Source organism: Phyllobates terribilis, unplaced genomic scaffold, assembly GCF_046119375.1.
Source record: "Phyllobates terribilis strain yellow unplaced genomic scaffold, ASM4611937v1 Scaffold_5__5_contigs__length_657084704, whole genome shotgun sequence".
NCBI lineage: Eukaryota > Metazoa > Chordata > Amphibia > Anura > Dendrobatidae > Phyllobates > Phyllobates terribilis.
Genome location: NW_027362765.1, coordinates 77,212,115 through 77,225,584, shown reverse-complemented (window position 1 = coordinate 77,225,584; position 13,470 = coordinate 77,212,115). Strand labels below are relative to the sequence as shown.

Here is a 13,470-nt window from a genome sequence, read left to right as displayed (position 1 = left end):
TTTGCTGTAAAGAAAAACAGTAGTGTCTCCTGATTGTTCAGACACAAATATATCTGTTGAAAATAGTCTGGTGTAGGCCCGAGAAATACAAGTGTGGTTTTGCACTTCCACGGTTCAAATCTCTGTATTATCCTGCTTTTTTGCATTTTTTGCCGTAAAGAAAAACAGTAGTGTCTCCTGATTGTTCAGACAGAAATATATCTGTTGAAAATAGTGTGGTGTAGGCCCGAGAAATACAGGTGCGTTTTGCAGTTTCACAGGTCAAATCTCTGTATTATCCTGCTTTTTTGCATTTTTTTGCTGTAAAGAAAAACAGTAGTGTCTCCTGATTGTTCAGACACAAATATATCTGTTGAAAATAGTCTGCTGTAGGCCAGATTACTAGAACTGTGGTTTTGCAGTTCCACGGGTCAAATCTCTGTATTATCCTGCTTTTTTGCATTTTTTGCTGTAAAGAAAAACAGTAGTGTCTCCTGATTGTTCAGACACAAATATATCTGTTAAAAATAGTGTGGTGCAGGCCCGAGAAATACAAGTGTGGTTTTGCAGTTCCACGGGTCAAATCTCTGTATTATCCTGCTTTTTTGCATTTTTTGCTGTAAAGAAAAACAGTAGTGTCTCCTGATTGTTCAGACACAAATATATCTGTTGAAAATAGTCTGGTGTAGGCACGAGAAATACAAGTGTGGTTTTGCACTTCCACGGTTCAAATCTCTGTATTATCCTGCTTTTTTGCATTTTTTGCTGTAAAGAAAAACAGTAGTGTCTCCTGATTGTTCAGACAGAAATATATCTGTTGAAAATAGTGTGGTGTAGGCTCGAGAAATACAAGTGCGTTTTGCAGTTCCACGGGTCAAATCTCTGTATTATCCTGCTTTTTTGCATTTTTTGCTGTAAAGAAAAACAGTAGTGTCTCCTGATTGTTCAGACACAAATATATCTGTTGAAAATAGTGTGGTGTAGGCCCGAGAAATACAAGTGTGGTTTTGCAGTTCCACGGGTCAAATCTCTGTATTATCCTGCTTTTTTTGCTGTAAAGAAAAACAGTAGTGTCTCTTGATTGTTCAGACACAAATATATCTGTTGAAAATAGTGTGGTGTAGGCCCGAGAAATACAAATGTGGTTTTGCAGTTCCACGGGTCAAATCTCTGTATTATCCTGCTTTTTTTGCTGTAAAGAAAAACAGTAGTGTCTCCTGATTGTTCAGACACAAATATATCTGTTGAAAATAGTGTGGTGTAGGCCCGAGAAATACAAATGTGGTTTTGCAGTTCCACGGGTCAAATCTCTGTATTATCCTGCTTTTTTGAATTTTTTGCTGTAAAGAAAAACAGTAGTGTCTCCTGATTGTTCAGACACAAATATATCTGTTGAAAATAGTGTGGTGTAGGCCCGAGAAACACAAGTGTGGTTTTGCAGTTCCACGGGTCAAATCTCTGTATTATCCTGCTTTTTTGCATTTTTTGCTGTAAAGAAAAACAGTAGTGTCTCCTGATTGTTCAGACAGAAATATATCTGCTGAAAATAGTCTGGTGTAGGCCAGATTGCTAGAACTGTGGTTTTGCAGTTCCACGGGTCAAATCTCTGTATTATCCTGCTTTTATGCATTTTTTTGCTGTAAAGAAAAACAGTAGTGTCTCCTGATTGTTCAGACACAAATATATCTGTTGAAAATAGTCTGGTGTAGGCCCGAGAAATACAAGTGTGGTTTTGCACTTCCACGGTTCAAATCTCTGTATTATCCTGCTTTTTTTCATTTTTTGCCGCAATGAAAAACAGTAGTGTCTCCTGATTCTTCAGACACAAATATATCTGTTGAAAATAGTCTTGTGTAGGCCCCAGAAATACAAGTGTGGTTTTGCAGTTCCACGATTCAAACCTTTGTATTATCCACTTTTGGGCCATTTTTACCTAAAAAAAAAAAGTTTGAGTGTGTCGCTCACTGTTCAGCCGCAAATATATCTATTTAAAATTGTCTGGTATACCCCAGTAAACAATAACTGTGGTTTTCCCATTCCACGGTAAAAAATCTCTATTATTCAGCATTTGATATTTTTTCCGTAAAGAAAACAGTAATACTGTAGTTTCTCCCTGATTGTTCAGATTGTTTAAAAGAGTCGGGTGTAGGCCAGAGAAATAGAACTGTGGTTTTCCTCTTCCATGGTTCTAATCTGTATTTGAAGTGCACTGTGTGCGCATCTACTCCCCCTCCAACCTCCAACTGGCTGTCATCTACCTCCCCCCAGGAACAGCCACCACTTTCTTTGACCACTTCACCACCTGGCTACTTCATTTCCTCTCCGTTGACATCCCCACTATCCTCATGGGCGACTTCAACATCCCCATTGACACTTCCCTCTCAGCTGCCTCTAAGCTTCTATCCCTCACTTCCTCCTTTGGTCTTACCCAGTGGTCTTCCACACCCACCCACAAAGACGGCCACACGCTGGACCTCATCTTCACCCGCCTCTGTTCCCTATCTAACTTCTCTAACTCACCTCTCCCTCTCTCTGACCACAACCTACTCACATTCTCTTCTCTCTCCTCCCCGGGGCAACAATCCCCACTCCACAAACTTGAATACCCTCGTAGAAATCTCAAACACCTTGACCTACACTCTCTCTCTGAATCCCTCCTCCCTCTTACAGACATTAGTTCCTTACATGATGCAGATGCTGCTGCCACTTTATACAACACCACAACAGCTGCAGCTCTCGATTCGGTCGCCCCCCTCATGCATACCAAGACTCGCACAATCAACAGACAACCCTGGCACACCAGCCTAACTAAAGAACTGCGACGGGCCTCCAGGGCTGCTGAACGTAGATGGAAAAGGTCCCACTCCCATGAGCACTTCATCGCATTCAAACAGTCCCTCACTACCTTCAAGTCCACACTCACTGCAGCAAAACAAACATACTTCACATCTCTCATATCCTCCCTGTCCCACAACCCCAAACAACTATTCAACACCTTCAATTCTCTCCTCCGTCCCCCAGTGCCTCCTCCCTCTCCTCTTATTTCAGCCGAAGACTTTGCCTCATTCTTCAAGCAGAAGATTGACACCATCAGACAAAGCTTTTGCCTAAAGCCCCCACAGCCCCTCCCCACACCTACTCAACCCTTCTCCTCCAAAACTACATTCTCCACCATTTCTGAAGATCAACTTTCCTCCTTACTCTCCAAATCACACCTCACCACCTGTAAACTTGACCCAATCCCGTCCCACCTCATCCCAAACTTTACCACTATCTTCAGCCCAGCCCTAGCCCACCTCTTCAACCTGTCACTAACAACTGGTGTCTTCCCCTCATGTTTCAAACATGCCTCAATCACACCCATCCTCAAAAAGCCCTCCCTTGACCCATCCTCTGTGTCTAGCTATCGCCCCATATCACTTCTCCCCTATGCCTCAAAACTACTGGAACAACATGTCCATTCTGAACTGTCCTCCCACCTCTCCTCCTGCTCCCTCTTTGACCGCCTACAATCTGGTTTCCGACCGCACCATTCTACTGAAACTGCACTGACTAAAGTCACAAACGACCTACTAACCGCCAAATCTAAGCGACACTGCTCTGTCCTCCTCCTCCTAGACCTGTCATCTGCCTTTGACACAGTGGACCATTCCCTCTTACTACAGACTCTCTCATCTCTCGGCATCACAGACTTGGCCCTATCCTGGATCTCCTCATACCTAACAGACCAGACATTCAGTGTCTCCCACTCACACACCACCTCTTCATCTCGCCCCCTATCTGTCGGTGTCCCCCAAGGTTCAGTTCTAGGACCCCTGCTCTTCTCCATCTACACCTTAGGCCTGGGACAGCTCATAGAGTCTCATGGGTTTCATTATCACCTCTATGCTGATGACACACAGATCTACCTCTCTGGACCCGATATCACCTCCGTATTAACCAAAATCCCACAATGTCTGTCTGCTATTTCATCCTTCTTCTCTGCTAGATTTCTAAAACTTAACATGGACAAAACAGAATTCATCATCTTTCCGCCACTCATTCAACCCTCCCAACTGACCTATCCATCATAGTCAATGGCTGCCCACTCTCCCCAGTCCCTCAAGCTCGCTGCCTCGGGGTAACCCTGGACTCGGAACTCTCCTTCAAACCACATATCCAAGCCCTTTCCACTTCCTGCCGACTCCAACTTAAAAATATCTCCCGGATCCGCACATTCCTAAACCATGAATCTGCAAAAACACTAGTGCACGCCCTCATCATCTCCCACCTTGACTACTGCAACCTCCTGCTCTGTGGCCTCCCCTCTAACACTCTCGCACCCCTCCAATCTATCATAAACTCTGCTGCTCGACTAATCAACCTGTCCCCCCGCTATTCCCCGGCCTCTCCTCTCTGTCAATCTCTTCACTGGCTCCCCATTGCTCAGAGACTCCAGTTCAAAACCCTAACCATGACATACAAAGCCATTCACAACCTGTCTCCTCCATATATCTCCGACCTAGTCTCCCGTTACATACCTGCACGCAACCTCCAATCCTCACAAGATCTCCTGCCCTACTCCCCTCTTATCTCCTCCTCCCACAACCGTATACAAGATTTCTCCCGTGCTTCCGCCCTACTCTGGAACTCTCTACCCCAACGTATCAGACTCTCGCCTACCGTGGAAACCTTCAAAAGGAACCTGAAGACCCATCTCTTCCGACAAGCCTACAACCTGCAGTAACCACCGCTCCACCATACCGCTGCACGACCAGCTCTACCCTCACCTACTGTATCCTCACCCATCCCTCGTAGATTGTGAGCCCTCGCGGGCAGGGTCCTCGCTCCGCCTGTACCAGTCGCTGTCACATTGTGTTCAAGATTATTGAAATTGTTCTTGTATTATACCCCCTTTTTCACATGTAAAGCGCCATGGAATAAATGGCGCTATAATAATAAATAATAATAATAATAATAATAATCTCCACAAATGGACTTTTCAGGATCCTTGGGTGGCACCGTAGTCCGAAACCAATTCTGGTTATCGCTTCTCGGCCTTTTGGCTAAGATCAAGTGTAGTATCTGTTCTTATCAGTTTAATATCTGATACGTCCCCTATCTGGGGACCATATATTAAATGGATTTTTAGAACAGGGAGATGGAAAAAGAGCTTGCTCTGTCCACTCCACGCATTGACCTGGTATTGCAGTATCTCCAGGACCGGTGCACCCCTTCTTTAATGCAGTTTCTAAAATCAGAAAGAATTGAATTCAATGCTTTTTGTTCATTTTGCTTGTTTGTCGGATTTTGGGATGGACTCTTTGGCTTTGCTTTTCTTCTCCTCATTGGATTTTTCATGTTAAAAGTTGCAGAAGCCAGATGACAAGCTCATTTTGGTTCAACTTCAGCAACTGTGCATTGCATTGCCATGTAATGTAATGCAATGCTATCTATCTAGCTCTCCCTCTTTACTTCCTTTTGGATAAACAGACATATTAGGCAAGCATTTTGGAGCTTTCACCTAAATAACTACAGGTGGTGAGATAAGCTGCACAATATAATTGACCTTTCAGTATATTGTTGCACACACACCATCTATTTAGCAAATGCCCTTGTTATCAACAGCAGCCTTTTAAACTCACCTGAGCTAACAGGTATGTGAGCTGGTTACTCTGCTGCGCTTAAAATTTCTTTTTTGGTTTGCTACAATGCCTTTTCTGAAACGTTGTCTCCCTCTGCTGGAACACTGACTTCTTTCATTTAATGCCTGCAGACTATAAAAGAGAAACCAACCCAAAAAGTTTGGTTGATTAGTCTGTGGCATTCTTTTAAACTGTTGCTTATGGCGGTCTCTGTGAGCTTCTCAGTGACATTCAGCCATCCAGGTATCCCGCCTGCAGTAGATAGAATGTGGCAATGGAACGCTGGCTGCGCGTGTCATAATAGGCTCTGAGCCTTTATATACCTGCGCACAGCAGCAGCCACCTTCAGTCTGCTGCTGGACAGCCAGCAGCAGCAGCAGGAAAGGTAAGTAATCAGCAACCCTCCTGCTAAGGGTAGACAGCTGCTCGTTCCACCCCCCCCCCCCCCCGCCTTAATTGGTTCTCCTCCCTTCTAACGGTGTTGAGGCGGGTGGGAACAGCCGGGGGTGAGGGTGCTGTGCTAAAAGAGGTGGAGTTATGCAGATCTAAAACGCGTGGATTGCAGCAGCAGCAAGCCGAAAAGTGCAGGCATGTGAGGGATCTAGAGGTTGACAGCATGTCTTCTTAACGGGAGTCCAGGTGGCCATCTCCACAAATGGACTTTTCAGGATCCTTGGGTGGCACCGTAGTCCGAAACCAATTCTGGTTATCGCTTCTCGGCCTTTTGGCTAAGATCAAGTGTAGTATCTGTTCTTATCAGTTAAATATCTGATACGTCCCCTATCTGGGGACCATATATTAAATGGATTTTTAGAACAGGGAGATGGAAAAAGACCTTGCTCTGTCCACTCCACGCATTGACCTGGTATTGCAGTATCTCCAGGACCGGTGCACCCCTTCTTTAATGCAGTTTCTAAAATCAGAAAGAATTGAATTCAATGCTTTTTGTTCATTTTGCTTGTTTGTCGGATTTTGGGATGGACTCTTTGGCTTTGCTTTTCTTCTCCTCATTGGATTTTTCATGTTAAAAGTTGCAGAAGCCAGATGACAAGCTCATTTTGGTTCAACTTCAGCAACTGTGCATTGCATTGCCATGTAATGTAATGCAATGCTATCTATCTAGCTCTCCCTCTTTACTTCCTTTTGGATAAACAGACATATTAGGCAAGCATTTTGGAGCTTTCACCTAAATAACTACAGGTGGTGAGATAAGCTGCACAATATAATTGACCTTTCAGTATATTGTTGCACACACACCATCTATTTAGCAAATGCCCTTGTTATCAACAGCAGCCTTTTAAACTCACCTGAGCTAACAGGTATGTGAGCTGGTTACTCTGCTGCGCTTAAAATTTCTTTTTTGGTTTGCTACAATGCCTTTTCTGAAACGTTGTCTCCCTCTGCTGGAACACTGACTTCTTTCATTTAATGCCTGCAGACTATAAAAGAGAAACCAACCCAAAAAGTTTGGTTGATTAGTCTGTGGCATTCTTTTAAACTGTTGCTTATGGTGGTCTCTGTGAGCTTCTCAGTGACATTCAGCCATCCAGGTATCCCGCCTGCAGTAGATGGAATGTGGCAATGGAACGCTGGCTGCGCGTGTCATAATAGGCTCTGAGCCTTTATATACCTGCGCACAGCAGCAGCCACCTTCAGTCTGCTGCTGGACAGCCAGCAGCAGCAGCAGGAAAGGTAAGTAATCAGCAACCCTCCTGCTAAGGGTAGACAGCTGCTCGTTCCACCCCCCCCCCCCGCCTTAATTGGTTCTCCTCCCTTCTAACGGTGTTGAGGCGGGTGGGAACAGCCGAGGGTGAGGGTGCTGTGCTAAAAGAGGTGGAGTTATGCAGATCTAAAACGCGTGGATTGCAGCAGCAGCAAGCCGAAAAGTGCAGGCATGTGAGGGATCTAGAGGTTGACAGCATGTCTTCTTAATGGGAGTCCAGGTGGCCATCTCCACAAATGGACTTTTCAGGATCCTTGGGTGGCACCGTAGTCCGAAACCAATTCTGGTTATCGCTTCTCGGCCTTTTGGCTAAGATCAAGTGTAGTATCTGTTCTTATCAGTTTAATATCTGATACGTCCCCTATCTGGGGACCATATATTAAATGGATTTTTAGAACAGGGAGATGGAAAAAGAGCTTGCTCTGTCCACTCCACGCATTGACCTGGTATTGCAGTATCTCCAGGACCGGTGCACCCCTTCTTTAATGCAGTTTCTAAAATCAGAAAGAATTGAATTCAATGCTTTTTGTTCATTTTGCTTGTTTGTCGGATTTTGGGATGGACTCTTTGGCTTTGCTTTTCTTCTCCTCATTGGATTTTTCATGTTAAAAGTTGCAGAAGCCAGATGACAAGCTCATTTTGGTTCAACTTCAGCAACTGTGCATTGCATTGCCATGTAATGTAATGCAATGCTATCTATCTAGCTCTCCCTCTTTACTTCCTTTTGGATAAACAGACATATTAGGCAAGCATTTTGGAGCTTTCACCTAAATAACTACGGGTGGTGAGATAAGCTGCACAATATAATTGACCTTTCAGTATATTGTTGCACACACACCATCTATTTAGCAAATGCCCTTGTTATCAACAGCAGCCTTTTAAACTCACCTGAGCTAACAGGTATGTGAGCTGGTTACTCTGCTGCGCTTAAAATTTCTTTTTTGGTTTGCTACAATGCCTTTTCTGAAACGTTGTCTCCCTCTGCTGGAACACTGACTTCTTTCATTTAATGCCTGCAGACTATAAAAGAGAAACCAACCCAAAAAGTTTGGTTGATTAGTCTGTGGCATTCTTTTAAACTGTTGCTTATGGCGGTCTCTGTGAGCTTCTCAGTGACATTCAGCCATCCAGGTATCCCGCCTGCAGTAGATGGAATGTGGCAATGGAACGCTGGCTGCGCGTGTCATAATAGGCTCTGAGCCTTTATATACCTGCGCACAGCAGCAGCCACCTTCAGTCTGCTGCTGGACAGCCAGCAGCAGCAGCAGGAAAGGTAAGTAATCAGCAACCCTCCTGCTAAGGGTAGACAGCTGCTCGTTCCACCCCCCCCCCCCCGCCTTAATTGGTTCTCCTCCCTTCTAACGGTGTTGAGGCGGGTGGGAACAGCCGGGGGTGAGGGTGCTGTGCTAAAAGAGGTGGAGTTATGCAGATCTAAAACGCGTGGATTGCAGCAGCAGCAAGCCGAAAAGTGCAGGCATGTGAGGGATCTAGAGGTTGACAGCATGTCTTCTTAACGGGAGTCCAGGTGGCCATCTCCACAAATGGACTTTTCAGGATCCTTGGGTGGCACCGTAGTCCGAAACCAATTCTGGTTATCGCTTCTCGGCCTTTTGGCTGAGACCAAGTGCTTCACAGCAGGAGGTTTCAGTTGAAGGGCACTCAGGTACCCCTCTCCTTGGCCTGGCAGGATCGTCCACTTCGGTGGGCTTCACCTGCCTGCTGCTATTAGGGAGAGGGATTAGTCCTAGGGTAACGGGCAGCGATCCCCCAGCCTTCAGGTGCTTTATCTCAAAGCTCTGAAGGCGCAGATTGCAGGCGGTTGCAATTTGCATTTTGTTGCGCCATACCATGGAGGTTGACCCCAACCTCGTGCCTCTATATGCGAGGCTTAAGAACACCATAAGGGTCCGCTTTACGGCTGGTGGTTCCGATATGCGGAATCTGGGATATGTAGTCCAGGACGTGCTTGAGAAACTGCTCCACGTCAGAACCAACGAAATCCTTTCTATCCAGGATTATCCTCGACGTGGAGATTATGATGTAACCTTTACTGGCGAAGGTATTTTCAAAGATGTTTTGTCCAGAGTTAAGTCGGTAGAAAATAGCCCTGGTCTAAAAGGGATTCAGATCATCGAGCACGTCCTGGATGAGGTAAAGATGGTGGTTGTGAAAATCTTCTCACCCTTCATAACAGCACCAGAGGTTATTTCCTTTTTGTCAGTTTATTTTAAAAGTGTGAAATTGATTGGGAAAGTGTTGAATGAGTTTAACATCTGGACCTCAAAATGGAAGTTTTTAGTAAAATGTGAAAGAGACCCTAAATTCCCTGGAGGTGTGGGACTTCCTCCAGCTCGATTTAAAATAGGGCAAACTAATGGGGATTTTTTTTTCTCAGGAATGCCACTTTTCTGTAGGTATTGTGGTCTCTATGGGCACTCTAAGGATAGTTGGGGTGCCACTTGTAGAAATTGTGCCAGTACTGAACATGAGACAAAGGAGTGCCCAAATGAAAAAAAATGCTCTTTTTGTCGGACACCTGGTCATTTCTATTTTTCTTGCCCTCACAGGTTCAGAGAGGATGAACAAAAACAAAAGGAGAAGTCCAAGACATCCGGGAATGGACGGGCCAATCAGACCACCCCTCAGGAGGAGGAACAACAACCTGGAGCCTCGGGAGGTGATAAGGGCGCTTCGACTAGTAACAATCCCTCCGAGTCAATGACAGGTAACTCACAGGAGCCCAGGAGCTGGCTGAAAGACCATAAGGAGGCTAAAAGGAAGGCTGAGAAAGATCATAAAGGGGCGGTCGGTAAGGCCAAAAAAGAGCGCCAAAAGGCTGACACCGAGCCCAAAATTCCCACTGGGTCTCACGAGAGCAAGGGCGGTACGTGGCATTTGGTGAGGTCTCATAATAAGAAAAAGAATGGTTCCGTGGAGGTGGCTAATAGGGAGGAGATGGATACATCCCCTCACGGGGGTGTAGACAATGGAATCCCGAGGTCCCGGGGCTCTGCTGCCCCAGGTGGGGCCCCAAACCTGGCTGCCTCCGGGGACTCTGAGGCTCCGCCATGTGCACAGCCTGCCCCTGTGTTACGACCCTCTGCGGGTCAGCAGGGGAGTGCGGAGCCTCTCGGAGACCCACCTGACGAGGACCTAAATGGTCAGCCTATGGAGACCCAGTGTAACCTTTCTCTCAATATCCTTCCGAGCTACACCCCAGTAGCGTCGGGTCTTAATTTAAGTGAATGTTCCTTCTCCGATGATGAAGACTCTTTGATAACGGTGGATTCAGAAGAGGGCGTTGGTGAAAGTCCAAGTGGTCTGATCCGTCCATCGGATAGGTAAAGTCCAGTTTTTGTTTCTTCCTAACCATTTGTTATGATGGCTGACATTAGTGGTGTTTCCCTCAATGTGAGAGGCATAGGATCCAAGACCAGAAGAGCTACTGTTTTACATTTTTTAACCTGTTTTACAGCTTCTGTTTTCTTTTTACAAGAATGTCATATCCCTCATAAGATTTCTTACAAAAAATATAAGGAAGAGTGGAAACATGGTCCATCGGTCTGGTCTGGATCAAATGCAACCGGATCAGCCGGGGTAGCTATACTTTTTAAGGGAAATGTGTCTATTGATTTTATCCAAGATATTTTACCGGGTCGTATTCTTTTAGTTAAGGCTTTTATTGATGGGACAAGATGGCAGTTTTTAAATTTTTATGGGTCACCTGATAAAAATGAAAGGGCTGATATGCTGGAAATTTTACCTTTATTTATTAACATTTCTGAACCTTTTATCCTGGCAGGTGATTTTAATTGTATTTTAAAAGGCGAAAGCCGACGCTCCGGTTCCGTGAGTAGAAATTATGACAAAACGTCTGGAATGTTAAGCAATATTATAAATGATTGTAAATTAACTGATGTGTATAAAGAATGTAACAAGGATAGCCCTATAGACGCTGGTTTCACCTGGAGCAATTCTACATGTAGCTCCAGGATAGATTTTGTTTTAGGTTCAGAAAAAATACTGCCAGTGAAATGTGAAGTTTTAACTAATATTCTCTCAGATCACAAGGTTTTATCTTTTAGGCTGTGTGCCCACGTAGCGTTTTTCAAGCGTATATGCTGCGGAATTTCCGCAGCGTAAACGCTTGAAAAACGCATGTATATCCGCACCCCATGGTCCCCAATGGCATTCCGCAATGTCAATGCCCATGCTGCGGATTTTTCCGCAGCGTATATGTTGCGGTCAAAAATCCGCAGCATGTTCATTAATTTTGCGGAAGCGCTGCGGAATCAATGTGCGGATGGTACCCAAGTCTGGAGGAGAGGAGACTCTCATCCAGACCTGGGTACCAAAGAACCTGTAAAAAAAAGAATAAAATAAAGTTTATACTTATCTTCTGATGTTTTCCCTCCGTCGCGCTGTTGTCTGAAGGACCTGCCACGTCATTGAGTCATGTGACCCACCACATGACTCAATGACGTCACCGCAGGTCCTGCACACAACAGCGTGAGCCGCTCAAGCCTCCGGACGGGGCAGAGAATGCATCAGAAGGTGAGTATAAAGTTTATTTTTTTATTTTTTACCATTCTGAACAAGTTGTCAAGCACTTTTCCAAGTGATGCTTGGAGAAGTGCTTGATAACCCGCATGCGGAAATGCATGCAAAGATGCCTCACAAACGCTTCTACCTGGCGGGAAAACCGCATGTAATATCCGCATGCGATTTTCCCGCCAGAGAGAAGCGTAAAAAATATGCTTCAGGTCCGCAACGTGGGCACATAGCCTTAGAGTGAGGATTAATGGAAAGAAGAAATGTGGTAAGAAATCTTGGAAATTGAATGTGTCCCTTTTAAAAGATCCACAAATTTTATCGGATTTTATTGAGTTTTATGTAAACTGTAGAAAAAGGAAAAACCCCAATATTTCTTTTAGCTCCTGGTGGGATAGAATGAAAATAAGCATTAAAGATTTCTTTATAAAGAAAAGCATACAAAAAGCTAAAGAAAAGTTTGAGATCTATAATATTCTTAATATCAGGTTACAGACATTGTACAAATTCAAAGACAATGGTCTGGATGTAGGTAATGATATATTGAGTCTTAAAGGAGAAATTTCAAAGTGGTTGGAACAAAAAGGAAAAGAACTGATTTTTCGTTCAAAGGTAAAACACGTAGAAGAGGATGAGACTTGTTCCAGGTATTTTTTTAAGAAAAACAAACAGGCGAAAACAATAATTGATAACATAGATGGAGATAATAATATCAACGTTATATTGGATAAGGTAAATGTCTATTTTAATGATCTTTTTAATGTAAAAACTGTAGACCATGATTTAATACACACTTTCCTGGGGGAGATCAAGTCCACCCTAGATGCTGATGCCCAAAGTTTTTTATCCCAACCTCTATGTGAGGAAGAGATTTTAGAAACCATGAAGAGTTTTAAAAATGGTAAAGTGCCCGGCCCTGATGGTATCCCCATAGAGTTTTATATAAGTTTTTATGATATTTTAAAAGATGATTTGTTTAATTTGTTTTCCGAAGTTTTTAATAATAAGGTTTTACTCAACTCATGGAAGAAAGGTGAGGTATCACTACTATACAAAAAAGGTGACAAAACGGATCTTAAAAACTGGAGGCCGATAACTCTTTTAAATAGTGATTACAAAATTATGGCTAAGATCTGTGCAAATCGGTTGAAAAAGGTGATACATAAAGTAATTCATGCAAATCAGGTATGCGGGGTACCTGGGCGTAGTATCTGGGACAATTTAAACCTGGTGAAAGATTGTATTGAAGATGTAAAAACCAGAACGACAAAGATGTCAATCCTAGCGGTGGATTTTGAGAAAGCTTTTGACCGCGTGTCTCATTTTTATCTTTTTAAAGTTTTAGAAAAAATGGGCATTCCGGGTGGGTTTTTATTGTCTCTTAAAGCTTTTTATAATGATTGTACGAGTAAGATTTTAGTTAATGGTTTTAAAACAAAAGAGGTAATTTTAAAATCAGGGGTGAAGCAGGGTTGCCCTTTGTCCCCCCTGCTTTTTATATGTGCTATAGAACCCCTTTTATGTACAATACGCCGGGATAAGCAAATATGTGGAGTACCCTTACCCGGAGGGAACGGTCTACAAGTTAAAGTT

General features: G+C 44.0%; 3 non-coding genes across 3 annotated transcripts; all 3 read left to right on the top strand.

Annotated features, from left to right (window-relative positions):
* Nucleotides 1–5,004: 5,004 nt before the first annotated feature.
* Nucleotides 5,005–5,195, top strand: LOC141273989 (U2 spliceosomal RNA). Its single transcript, XR_012322286.1, has one exon. It is a non-coding gene; the product is annotated as a U2 spliceosomal RNA (small nuclear RNA).
* Nucleotides 5,196–6,311: 1,116 nt separating this feature from the next.
* On the top strand, nt 6,312–6,502 carry LOC141150147 (U2 spliceosomal RNA). The gene has a single exon (XR_012246416.1). It is a non-coding gene; the product is annotated as a U2 spliceosomal RNA (small nuclear RNA).
* A 1,113-nt stretch (nt 6,503–7,615) lies between these two features.
* On the top strand, nt 7,616–7,806 carry LOC141273988 (U2 spliceosomal RNA). The gene has a single exon (XR_012322285.1). It is a non-coding gene; the product is annotated as a U2 spliceosomal RNA (small nuclear RNA).
* The last annotated feature ends 5,664 nt before the right edge of the window (nt 7,807–13,470 follow it).